We start from the raw sequence: 12,466 nt of genomic DNA, 5'->3' as shown, positions 1-12,466 counted from the left end.
CACGTGCACACTTCCACACAGGAAGTGCGTCAAGCGACTTCCCTGCGCACCACAAAATCTGTAGTATGCACTTTAGAGTTTCTGCGTCGCCTGTGCGTTATTCGAAGCACTTCCGTCACATCACTTTTTTTTTTTGTTGTTTTTTTACAATAAAAGATCACGTTTGCTTTAAATACATAAAAACATATTTCAATCCCTCCTCCCAACCCCCACTCCAATCTACTGTAATTATGATGCAAAAACAATGCAGGGTTCTTACTAGAATGCAAATCAGTCCTAGAATGTGTTGCCTTAGTGAAAGCCTGTGTGCCAGCCTTCAGCAAAGCATCGTTAGCAGGCTGCAAGCTTAGCTGTGTTATATTGTGATATTTTACTCAGCAAATCACAGAAATGTTCCATCAAACAAAACATCAGCCACATAATCTACACAACTCTACGGAACGTGAATGCATGTTCAAATCCTGTCACAGAAAGCAAGCCTGTGAAAACATACGTTTCTCTCTAAGTGTTCTATGTCTGGTATCAATGCAAATTTCCTCTGTGTTAAAACTACTTTTTATCATATGTCCATAAAATGCAGTCCGGGGATGGGGTCAAGCAGTAACAAGGAACCACTAACAGGAAGTACGGATAGCAGCAGGCAACCGCAGTGTATACTGGGCAGTTTCAGATAGAGGAGTCGGAGGAGCGCATTTAGAGCAGCAGGATTGGAGCAAAGGGAAAGAGGAGCGCAGCAGATGGATCAGCTGAGAGCTTACAACAAAGTTGTAGAGTAACTGTGCAGAGCAGTGTAGCATATCTGGTAGGGCAGCAGGGGTTAGTGTACAGTAGCTTAGCTGGTGGGGCAGCAGGGGTTAAAGTAGTGTAGTGCAGTGTAACTTGTGTGGGCAGCAGGGGGTACTGTAGTATAGCTGGGCAGTGTAGCTTAAAAAGAGTAGTTTAGAGGGAAAGGGTCCACAAGACACCGCTGCTCCATGGACGCATCAGGTCTAGTATGTATATATATTATATATATATATATATATATATATATATATATATATATACATATATACTCTTTCAGTCTAAGGTTTTCCATACCACACCGATGCCTTTATTAAGCTTTGTACACCACACGTTCCCCCGCAGACTCCCCCATTAGCAGTCTCCAAACTGCTCTCTTCTGAATTGGGTGGGCTATGGGAGTCTTTGGAAGCACTCGGGCTTCTCCGTACTTTATATGTGCAAGCCGCCCGTCTTCAGAAGCCAGAGTGCTTCCGAAGACTTCCGAAGTCTCCTGTGGCGCGATATTTGAACAGTGAAGCATACATGGGAATGCAGGGACCGGGAGGGGCACAGGAAGGACCCAGACCCTTCCCTCACCTTAGGTGAGTATCTGTGTTTTGTTTTTGGTTTTTTTTTGGGGGGGGGGGGGGGGTTCACTACAGATTCTCTTTAATAGTGACAATGAAGCATAATTTTCATTGACTGTATGTGATGCAACACTTACACAACATTCTGCTGCATTCCTGCTTTTACAGGGAACACAACACCCACTGTGAACATAGCCTTAGCATATTGTGGGACAGCAACAGCCTGTCCAAATCAGCATTGGCATGAGTTGTGCCGGATACAATGCTGTTTACTATTATGATAACGTTTCTAACTACCAGGTGGTGCAGAACAGTGTTCAATGTACATGCACCTAGTGGGTCCCAGGGAATGTGGGCATGATGGAACGATGTGCTCCCTATGTTGGGTGCTATGCATGCTATTCCCCATCAGATCCACGCCACTCTTGATGACCATGTTCCACCTGGTGGTGAGTAGGTCCTCGGGAGAGGTAAAGTTTCCCCTCCTCTCTGGTACAGATTGGCTGCATTGCTTCTCTCACCCACCAGAGCTCTGGATGCCCATTAGGTTCTGACTGTGGAATCGCCTGCAAACGCTAGTATGATGCTTTGTTATAATGCAGTTCCCCATCAGGTCTGCTTGTACAGGAATCAGTGAGGATTGATTTATTTGAATATGCTAGTTATTGATTTTTTTTATAGTGTAACACGGACATGGGTAAAAATACATGTAGTCGACTAGATGAGATTGGATGGTGATTGAAAAAGAAGCTGTGCTTAGTTCCAATTATAATTCTACATTTATTCTGTCTATTATGATGCCATAAAAAGTATTTTACAACTGGATGGTGTTGATTAATACTGTATATGCATTTTGAAACACTACCATGTTTTCTCTGAAAATAAGACACTTATTTTAATTTTACCTTCAAAAGATGTGCTAGGACTTATTTATTGGGAGGTCTTTTATTTTGTGGGGGTAGCCAGATCCCTCTTTAGTATATGGCCAGTATATATAGCCATATCCCCCTTGTATATAGCCAGATCTCCCCCGCTGATGTTTTACCTCCTCTGCTCCCGGCCCCCTCCTCCAGAAAGTCCAGATACCCCTACTGAATTGCCTAACGACATACTTCACACCTCAAATCAGCGTGACCTGCAGTGAAGGCAGCTAGTGTTGCCCAGTAATGGTGCTGTATACAGGAAGTGACATCTCTGTTTACTTCCTGTATATGTCAGGTGCTATGGTTATTTTAGGGGAGGGCTTATATTTCAAGCATGCTCCAAATATATGCTAGCGCTTATTTTCAGGGAAGGTCCTACTTTCAAAGAAACACGGTATGCACACCCTTGTAAATCAGCAGCTAATAGACTCACTTTTAGCAGCATTCGTTTTTGGTTTTTTTTGTATGACTATCAGACTCTTACATCACTGCTTAGGGGCTTTGGCTTTCATTCCATTCCATTCTTCTTCGCAACATTGCTTTGGTACTAAATATAATTTTACATTCTTGAAACAGAAAGTATCTGCAATAATTCAGCTTTAAGTAAGCAACTATTGTTTCCCATGATGAACCACTCCTGTATATGCAAATTCCACTATGCTTGCTGACCTACACATAGGTCTGTGGATCTAGTGAGTCTGTATACATCAGGTGGTGTGGTGGTGGACCAATTGTGCCATTTTTGAGAGGATCACTACTGACATTAAAGGGGAACTGAAGTAAGAGGTATACGGAGGCTGCCATATTTATTTCCTTTTAATCAATACCAGTTGCCTGGCAGCCCTGCTGGTCTATTTCTCTGCAGTAGTATCTGAATAACACCAGAAACAAGCATGCAGCTAGTCTTGTCAGATCTGACTTTAAAGTCTGAAACACCTGATCTGCTGCATGCTTGTTCAGGGGCTATTGCTAATAGTATTAGAGGCAGAGGATCATCAGGGCTGCCAGGCAACTGGTATTGCTTAAAAGGAAATAAACATGGCAGCCTCCATATACCTCTCTCTTCAGTTCCCCTTTAAAGAGACTCCGTAACAAAAATTGCATCCTGTTTTTTATCATCCTACAAGTTCCAAAAGCTATTCTAATGTGTTCTGACTTACTGCAGCACTTTCTACTATGACAGTCTCTGTAATAAATCAATGTATCTTTCCCCTGTCAGACTTGTCGGCCTGTGTCTGGAAGGCTGCCAAGTTCTTCAGTGTTGTGGTTCTGCTATGAACTCACCCTTCCTGGCCCCTCTATGCACACTGCCTGTGTGTTATTTAGATAAGAGAGAAGAGAGAAGCTGCTCTAATCAGCTGGATAAATCCTCCTCTGAGCTGGCTGGGCTTTCACATACTGAGGAATTACAAACAAGGGCAAAGCTGTTTGCAGGAAGAAAAGAGCAGCCTGAAACTTCAGTGCATGAGAGATGCAGGGGGGAAAGAAACACACAAATGATCTCTTGAGATTCAAAAGGAAGGGTGTATACAGCCTGCTTGTGTATGAATGTATTTTCTATGTGTGGACATACTGTACATCAACCTACTTCCTGTTTTGGTGGCCATTTTGTTTGTTTACAAACAAACTTTTTAAAACTGTTTTTAACCACTTTTAATGCGGCGAGGAGCGGCGAAATTGTGACAGAGGGTAATAGGAGATGTCCCCTAACGCACTGGTATGTTTACTTTTGAGCGATTTTAACAATACAGATTCTATTTAACCACCCTGGCGTTCTGATTAAATCGCCAGGGTGGCTGCGGGAGGGTTTTTTTTTAATTAAAAAAAAACTATTTCATGCAGCCAACTGAAAGTTGGCTGCATGAAAGCCCACTAGAGGGTGCTCCGGAGGCGTTCTTCCGATCGCCTCCGGCGCCCAGAATAAACAAGGAAGGCCGCAATGAGCGGCCTTCCTTGTTTTGCTTACATCGTCGCCATAGCGACGAGCGGAGTGACGTCATCGACGTCAGCCGACGTCCTGACGTCAGCCGCCTCCGATCCAGCCCTTAGCGCTGGCCGGAACTTTTTGTTCCGGCTACGCTGGGCTCAGGCGGCTGGGGGGACCCTCTTTCGCCGCTGCTCGCGGCGGATCGCCGCAGAGCGGCGGCGATCAGGCAGCACACGCGGCTGGCAAAGTGCCGGCTGCGTGTGCTGCTTTTTATTTGACAAAAATCGGCCCAGCAGGGCCTGAGCGGCAGCCTCTGGCGGTGTTGGACGAGCTGAGCTCGTCCAGACCGCTCAGCAGGTTAAAGGAGAGCTGTAGTGAAAGGTAGATAGAGGCTGCCACATTGATTTCCTTTTAAGCAATACCAGCTGCCTGGCTATCCTGCTGATCCTCTGCCTCTAATACTTGTAGCCATAGGCCCTGAACAAGCATGCAGCAGATCAGGTGTTTCTGACATTTTTGTCAGATCTGACAAGATTAGCTGAATGGTTGTTTCTAGTGTGATTCTGCAGGCAGATAGCTCAGCAGGGCTGCCAGGTAACTGGTACTGCTTAAAAGGAAATCAATACGGCAACCTCCATATACCTCTCACTACAGTTCTCCTTTCAGGACTGTGAAGATTGTGGACTCTGCAATTTATTTACTATCTGTTGGGTACTGACACCTTAGTTTAATCTGGTTTATTGATGAATAGCAGGAGGCGAATCAACTGTTCCTTTAAGAAAGTACAATTTCAAGCAGGTCTGGGTCATTGTGTGTAGCGCCATTTTCCTGATATAGGGAGACATAGTCATATCCCTATGGAAAAACATCTGAAGTCCATTTCTGTTTTCCAATTCCATAAGAGGTAAAAACATTGTTATCCATGCAAATTAGCTTGTCAAACAGCTTGTCGAAGAACTCCAATGATTAGCGTTGAGCGAACGACGTCAGAGAACATTTGAATTAAATGACAGCACAACAACGGTCTTCCATTTGGACTGTTAGCAGAAGCGTGAAATGGAGCGATCGTTTGTTATCATTCGGTATGAATGACTAACACCAATTATCGTCTGAACTGTTCCACCAAGAAAGATCAGTCTACATGGAGAATAATCACTATCAACAGAGCTTTAATGCAGGGAAGTTAAAAGGGTCATTACTTCTGCTTCTTTCTCAGCTTAAAAGGCAGAGTGTGGATTCTAAACTGCAACTCTGACAGTCTGATGCAATCTTAAAAATAAAGCTAAAAAACTGAAAATAAAAATATGAGGTTTTTTTTCTATACTACTGATGTTCTATTTATCATTTGCAATACACATACAATTCATCATCTCATAAGTTAATTTTCACTTCAGGCTCCCTTTAACCACAATAGCCAAAAAATTAAATAGCTGCAGATTTACCCAATACTTCAGTTTGCATTCACCATCTGCAATAGTCCCCATCAAATATTATAAACACTGCAGTGAAAGTGCAGATATTTGTTCAGTCCCTAAAAATACACCCTTCTGAGTTCAAGTTCTAAAAACAAGCATAGCCTATAACCATACACAGCAAGCCTGCTCATGCCGTAACAATGGGCTGGTTTTTCATACAGAGGAACAGATGCTCAGAAGCCACTTATGAGCAGCATTCAGGACACTGGAGACAAACAAAAACAAGCAACTTCAAGCAGGAGTATTGTATAGCACAAAGTGAGGAGCTGTTTGTAAAAACAGTGGCAGTCACACAGCTCAAAAGGAATCAGTAAATGAATTAAAATCATGAACTTGAAATTTTTAACCCTTGTCTTAGTTTTAGCTTTTTAAAGATTCAATCTTACCAATTTTATGTAATATATGGAACTGCCTAAAGTATCCATTCAATATATTCACTCAGTTTACCCTTCTACTACATAGATTTGGTAAGATTGGACAAAAAAGACTGGATCATAAGTGGCCACCATAAGACAGAGAATAGGAGACAGAGAGGCAGTGAGGATTAGTTATGGAGGTGCGTGATCAAAGGGGTGACACTGGAAAATCAGTGACTGCAGAATTAAAAGGAAAAGGATGCAGTGATAAAGAGAAGAGATGAACCCCAGGGGATCAGAAGAGGAGACAGTAGGGATGGACACAGTGTTGCCAACTCATCCCTTTAATTACTGACACATATGAATTATACAGGTTTTGTGGCTAGGTAGATGCAGTTAAGGCACTGATTATGTGCAAATAGCCCCAGAACCTGTATAACTTAGATGTGTCAGTAATTAAAGGGATGAGTTGGCAACACTGGATGGACAATGTTGAAGAAGCAGGATATGAGAGAAGGCAGCAAGAATCAGTGATGTAACAGGATGGGAAAGAAGACAGTGGGGACCAGTGATGGAAGAGCAGGATGAAAGAAGAAGAAGTGAGGACCAGTGATGGAGGAGCAGGATGTGAGAGAAGGCAGTGGGGACCAGTGATGGAAGAGCAGGATATGAGAGAAGGCAGTGGGGACCAGTGATGGAAGAGCAGGATATGAGAGAAGACAGTGGGGACCAGTGATGGAGGAGCAGTATGAAAGAAGAAAAAGTGAGCACCAGTGATGGAGGAGCAGGATGTGAGAGAAGGCAGTGGGGACAAGTAAAGGGAGAGCAGAATGTGAGAGAAGGCAGTGGGGACCAGTGATGGAGGAGCAGGATATGAGAGAAGGCAGTGGGGATCAGTGATGGAGGAGCAGGATGTGATAGAAGGCAGTGAGGACCAGTAATGGAAGAGCAGGATATGAGAGAAGGCAGTGGGGACCAGTAATGGAAGAGCAGGATATGAGAGAAGGCAGTGAGGACCAGTGATGGAGGAGCAGGATGGGAGAGAAAGCAGTTGGGACCAGTGATGTAGCAGGATGTAAAAAGAGGCAGTGGGGAGCAGTGATGGAAGAGCAGGATATGAGAGAGGAGGCAGAGAGAATCAATGATGTAGTAGGACGTTAGAAGAGGCAGTAAGGATCAGTAATGGAGGAGCAGGATGTAATAAGACCAGTGATGTAGGAGCAGAATGTAAGAGGAGGCAGTGAGAATCAGTGATTGAAGAGCAGGATGTGAGAGAAGACAGTGGGGATCAGTGATGGGGAGCTGGATGTGAGAGGAGACAGTGAGGATCAGTGATGGGGGAGCAGGATGTGAGAAGAGACAGTGGGGATCAGTGATGGATAAGGATGTGAGAGAAAGCAGAAAAGATCAGTGATAGAGGAGAGAGAAGGTAATGGCAATAAAAAACATAAGAGAACTTTGGGAGCTGAAGCAGTAGAGATCAATGATGGAGGAGCAAGTTGAGAGAGGCAGCAGTGAGAATCACTGGTGAAGCACCAGAATGGGAGAGTAGGAGCAGGCATAAGGGATCAGTGATGAAAGAGAAAAATAGGGAGGAGAAAAATGGGAGAAGAGGCTGTGTGGATCAGTAATGGAAGAGCATGAATGAGAGAGAATGCAGTGGCGATCAGTAATTGAGGAGCAGGATGAGGCTGTGGACATCAGTATACAAAATACAAGATGGAAAAGCAGGCTGGTAGTGGGGAGGAGATTCAGAATCAGAGCTGATAAAACAGTATCGGAGAGGAAACAGTAGGGAGCAAAGGCAGAAGAGCAGAATGTGAGAGGAGGCAGTAGGTACAGTGAGAGAGAAGCCAGATAGTAGACAAAGCTGTGGGGATCGGCGATGGATGGAAGGAGACAGAGGGCAGAATTGATGGAAGAATAGGAGAAGAAGTTCGAATAATCAGTAATGTCAGAGGAGGCTGGTGGGGAGATTAGTTGTAGATGGAGGAGTAGGAGGGGAGACACAGCAGTGGGGATCTGTGATGGAAGACAGAGTAGAACGGATGAATTATGGAAAAGCAGGATAGGAGAGGGAGGTGGTGGGGACCAGTTATGGAAAAGATAAGCAGGATGTGAGAGAAATAAGTGGGACCAGTGATGGAGAAGCAGGATAGTAGCTATGGGGATCAATAATTAATGAGAGGTGGCTGGGGAAATCAGTGATGGAAGAGTAGGATGGGAGACACAACAGTGGGGATCAGTGATGAAAGAGCAGGATGGGAAAAGAGGCTGAGGGGATGAATTATGGAATGGCAGGATAGAAGAGGAAAAGCAGGATGTGAGAGAGACCAGTTAAGGAGAAGCAAGGTAAGAGAAACAGTAGTAGGAACCGGTGATGGAAAAGATGTGAAAGAAGGCAGAGAATTAATGATGGAGAAGCAGGGTATGAGAGAAGGCAGTAAGGAACAGAGATGGAGGAGGATATGAGAGAAGGCAGTGAGGACCAGGGATGGAGATGCAGGATATGAGAGAAGGCAGTGAGGACCAGAGATGGCTATTCAGGATATGAGAGAAGGCAGTGAGGACCAGCGATAGGGAAGCAGGATATGGGAGAAGGCAGTAAGGACCAGAGATTGAGAAGCAGGATATGAGAGAAGATAGTGAGGACCAGAGATAGAGAAGCAGAATATGAAAGAAGGCAGTAAGGATCAGTGATGCAGAAGCAGTATGAGAGAGAAGGCAGTGGGGACCAGACATGGAGAATCAGGATATAAGAGAAGGCAGTACGGACCAGAGATGAAGAAGCAGGATATAAGAGGAGGCAGTAAGGGCCAGAGATGGAGAAGCAGGATATGAGAGAAGGTATCTGTGATAGAGCAAGCAGTGGGGATAAGAGATGGAGTAGCAGGATAGTAGCTGCGGGGATCAATAATCAATGAGAGGTGGCTGGGGGGAAATCGGTGATTAGTGATAGGATGGGAGACACAGCAGTGGGGATCAGTGATGAAAAAGCAGGATGGGAAAGGAGGCTGAGGGGATGAATTATGGGAAAGCAGGACAGGAGAAGAAAAGCAGGATGTGAGAGAGAACAGTTAAGGAGAAACAAGGTAAGAGAGAAAGTAGTAGGAACCAAGAGAGGAGGCAGTGGGGACCAGACATGGAGAATCAGGATGCGAGAAGGGATTAAAGACCAGCGATGGAGAAGGAGGATGTAAGGACCAGAGATGGAGGAGGATGTAAGGACCGGAGATGGAGAAGCAGGATATGAGAGAAAACAGCGAGGACCAGAGATGGAGAAGCAGCATATGAGAGAAGACAGTGAGGACCAGAGATGGAGAAGCAGAATATAAGAGAAGACAGTGAGGACCAGAGATGGAGAAGCAGAATATAAGAGAAGACAGTGAGGACCAGAGATGGAGAAGCAGAATATAAGAGAAGACAGTGAGGACCAGAGATGGAAAATCAGGATATGAGAGAAGACAGCGAGGACCAGATATGGAGAAGCAGGATATGAGAGAAGACAGTGAGGACCAGAGATGGAGTACTTGGATATGAGAGAAGATAGTGAGGACCAGAGATGGAGGAGGATATGAGAGAAGACAGCGAGGACCAAAGATGGAGAAGAAGAATATGAGAGAAGAGAGTGAGGACCAGAGATGGAGAAGCAGGATATGAGAGAAGATAGTGAGGACCAGAGATGGAGGAGGATATGAGAGAAGACAGCGAGGACCAAAGATGGAGAAGAAGAATATGAGAGAAGAGGGTGAGGACCAGAGATGGAGAAGCAGGATATGAGAGAAGATAGTGAGGACCAGAGATGGAGAAGGAGGATATAAGAGAAGGTAGTGAGGACCAGAGATGGAGAAGCAGGATATAAGAGAAGATACTGTGTCTGACCTACAAATCTGTCCACAAAACCTGTCCAACCTACATTTCCGATCTTACTCAGAGGTACACACCTAGCCGCTCACTCCGCTCTTCCAATGAACTTCGACTAACCGTCCGCCGCATCACCCAGTCCCATGCACGCCTCTAGGACTTCTCAAGAGCTGCTCCAACACTATGGAACTCCCTACCTCCACCCATTAGGGCAGCCCCTCCTTCAACATCTTCAAGAAAGCCCTCAAAACTCACATTTTCACTCTGGCCTACTACCCCTCACAAGTGTTCTAAACCTACAGCTGAACTCTGGTCCCCTACCGTTCGTGTCCTTACCTCTCCCTCTAGATTGTAAGCCTTTGGGCAGGGTCCTCCTCCTTTTGTGTCCTACCTGATCATGCACCTCCATTACTGTGAACCCATGCTATGCATCTGAGTGAACCTAACTTGCCCAATCTCCATGCTCCATCCAGTGACTGACTAAGCATTACCTGTTACTCATAATGTGCTGTGTGATCTGGTTTTCTTGTATTCCTGTATTGTCATATTGCTGTATGTCACCCCTAAATATTGTCTGTAACCTAAATTAATGTTCAGCGCTGCGTAATATGTTGGCGCTTTATAAATACAATAAATAAATAAAACTAAATAAATAAGACAGTGAGGACCAGAGATGGAGAAGCAGGATATGAGAGAAGATAGTGAGGACCAGAGATGGAGAAGGAGGATATGAGAGAAGACAGCGAGGACCAGAGATGGAAAAGCAGGATACAAGAGAAGACAGCGAGTACCAGAGATGGAGAAGCAGGATACAAGAGAAGACAGCCAGGACCAGAGATGGAGAAGCAGGATATAAGAGAAGATAGTGAGGACCAGAGATGAAGAAGCAGTATATGAGAGAACACAGTGAGTACCAGAGATGAAGAAGCAGCATATGAGAGAAGACAGTGAGGACTAGAGATGAAGAAGCAGAATATAAGAGAAGGGGGAGAGAGAAGGGATCTGTGATGGAGCAGAATGATGGAGGCAGCAGTAGGGATCAGAGATGGAGGAGCAGAATGGGGGAGGATGCAGTAGGGATCTGAGATGGGAGAGCAGGACATGAATGGAGGCAGGTGTAATCAATGATGGAGATACAAAATCAGAGCGGCAGTAGTGGGGATCAGTGATGGAGCATGTCATGGGGATAAGTGATGGAGCAAGTAATGATGATCGGCGATGGAGCCAAAGGCTGAAGAAAAGTGTACAGGTGATTAGTAATAAAACAATCCATTTACTACATAACTGTGGTGATCTCCCCCCCCCCCCCCCCCCCCCCCCAAAAAAAAAACCAACAAAATCACAAAAAGGAAAACAATAAGAGGCCAGAAGAAAAAGCCATCGCTGTCAGCACCAAACCACCATTTGGAAAAAGGAACCGCTTGCATGGCTCCAGCGATCAGTTTCTAGCCACATTTATTTGGTGATGGTATCACTGCCAGCATATTAACACCATGATGTCACAGACACAAACCACAAAGTGCTATCCCTTGTCTGGGGACATCATTGTCACCAGTGACAGAATCTGCTATACCTCCAGCAAAGGTATCCTGAGCACAAACATGTCCCTGCAAATCAAACCACAGCATTCTACATAGCGATCTATACATTCATCACACACCAATATATACACAATCACATATAAAAACCTAAGAAACCCTAATAGGAGATTGGGTTTGATAAGCATGAGAGAGCTGCAGCTTGACTGGCACCTATGGAGTATTTACATTGGTGACATAGAATAGCCATGCAATGACATCCCATTATGTGTATGCTATATATGTAGCAGCAGCAGAATCTGTACGTGACCAGCATAAGACATGAGAGTCCCCAGCACAGGGCATGGGGCTCCCATGCAGTGTCATGTGACATACCCGCTCTCCGAGCCCTCAGCACAAGCTATCTCCCGGCCTCCTCTCCCTCCGGCCCCGCTCCCGACCCAACCGCGGCTCCCGTCCAGTTGCTGTAGCCGTGCTATGCTGCACTATGCAACCAAACCCGACCTGCTTCAGACCGGCCCTTGGCGCCCTGCGATTGGTCGGCGCTCGTCAGCTCAGGGAGGCCAGCTATCTGCGATTGGCAGAGACTTCTGCCTGTTAGCTGCGGCAGCCCTCCCCTTTCGTTCGGTTGATCTGGTATAGAAGGAGAATAAGTGCCCTCTTGCGGCAACACGAAGACGATACCGTTCGTGTGGAAACCGTTACTACAGTTACCATAGGCAGAGCGGGAAAATAAACTGTAATTAAAGGGGAATTCCACTAAAACTGGAAATTTGTAGTCTGGTCCTTAGATTGGTTCCCTTTGTTACAAGAAATTATGGAAAACATTCTCAGCTAGATTACTTTGTTTTTATGTGCATGTATAACGTTGATATTGCACAGTGCTTAAAAACAGAAACCCATGGGCTAGAAGGAAGGTAGAGAATTTGGGCACATTATTTTATTTATTAAAGTATTTATATAGCGCCGACATATTACGTAGCACTGTACAGAGTATATTGTCTTGTCACTAACTGTCCCTCAGAGGGGCT

The 12,466-nt window shown here is 45.1% G+C and overlaps 1 protein-coding gene across 2 annotated transcripts in view; it reads right to left on the bottom strand.

Annotated features, from left to right (window-relative positions):
• The window catches only part of SCAI (suppressor of cancer cell invasion), a 252,826-nt gene extending 240,859 nt beyond the window's left edge, over positions 1–11,967 (bottom strand). The window contains exon 1 of one of the 2 annotated variants that reach the window (XM_068248199.1): positions 11,811–11,967. The gene's annotated coding sequence lies outside the window, so the exon portion shown is untranslated. The remainder of the gene's footprint in view (positions 1–11,810) is intronic. The other variant, XM_068248201.1, reaches the window with a different exon arrangement.
• Between the last annotated feature and the right edge of the window lie 499 nt (positions 11,968–12,466).

The sequence above is a fragment of the Hyperolius riggenbachi genome, chromosome 8, assembly GCF_040937935.1.
Source record: "Hyperolius riggenbachi isolate aHypRig1 chromosome 8, aHypRig1.pri, whole genome shotgun sequence".
NCBI lineage: Eukaryota > Metazoa > Chordata > Amphibia > Anura > Hyperoliidae > Hyperolius > Hyperolius riggenbachi.
This window is presented reverse-complemented; position numbering and strand designations above follow the sequence as displayed.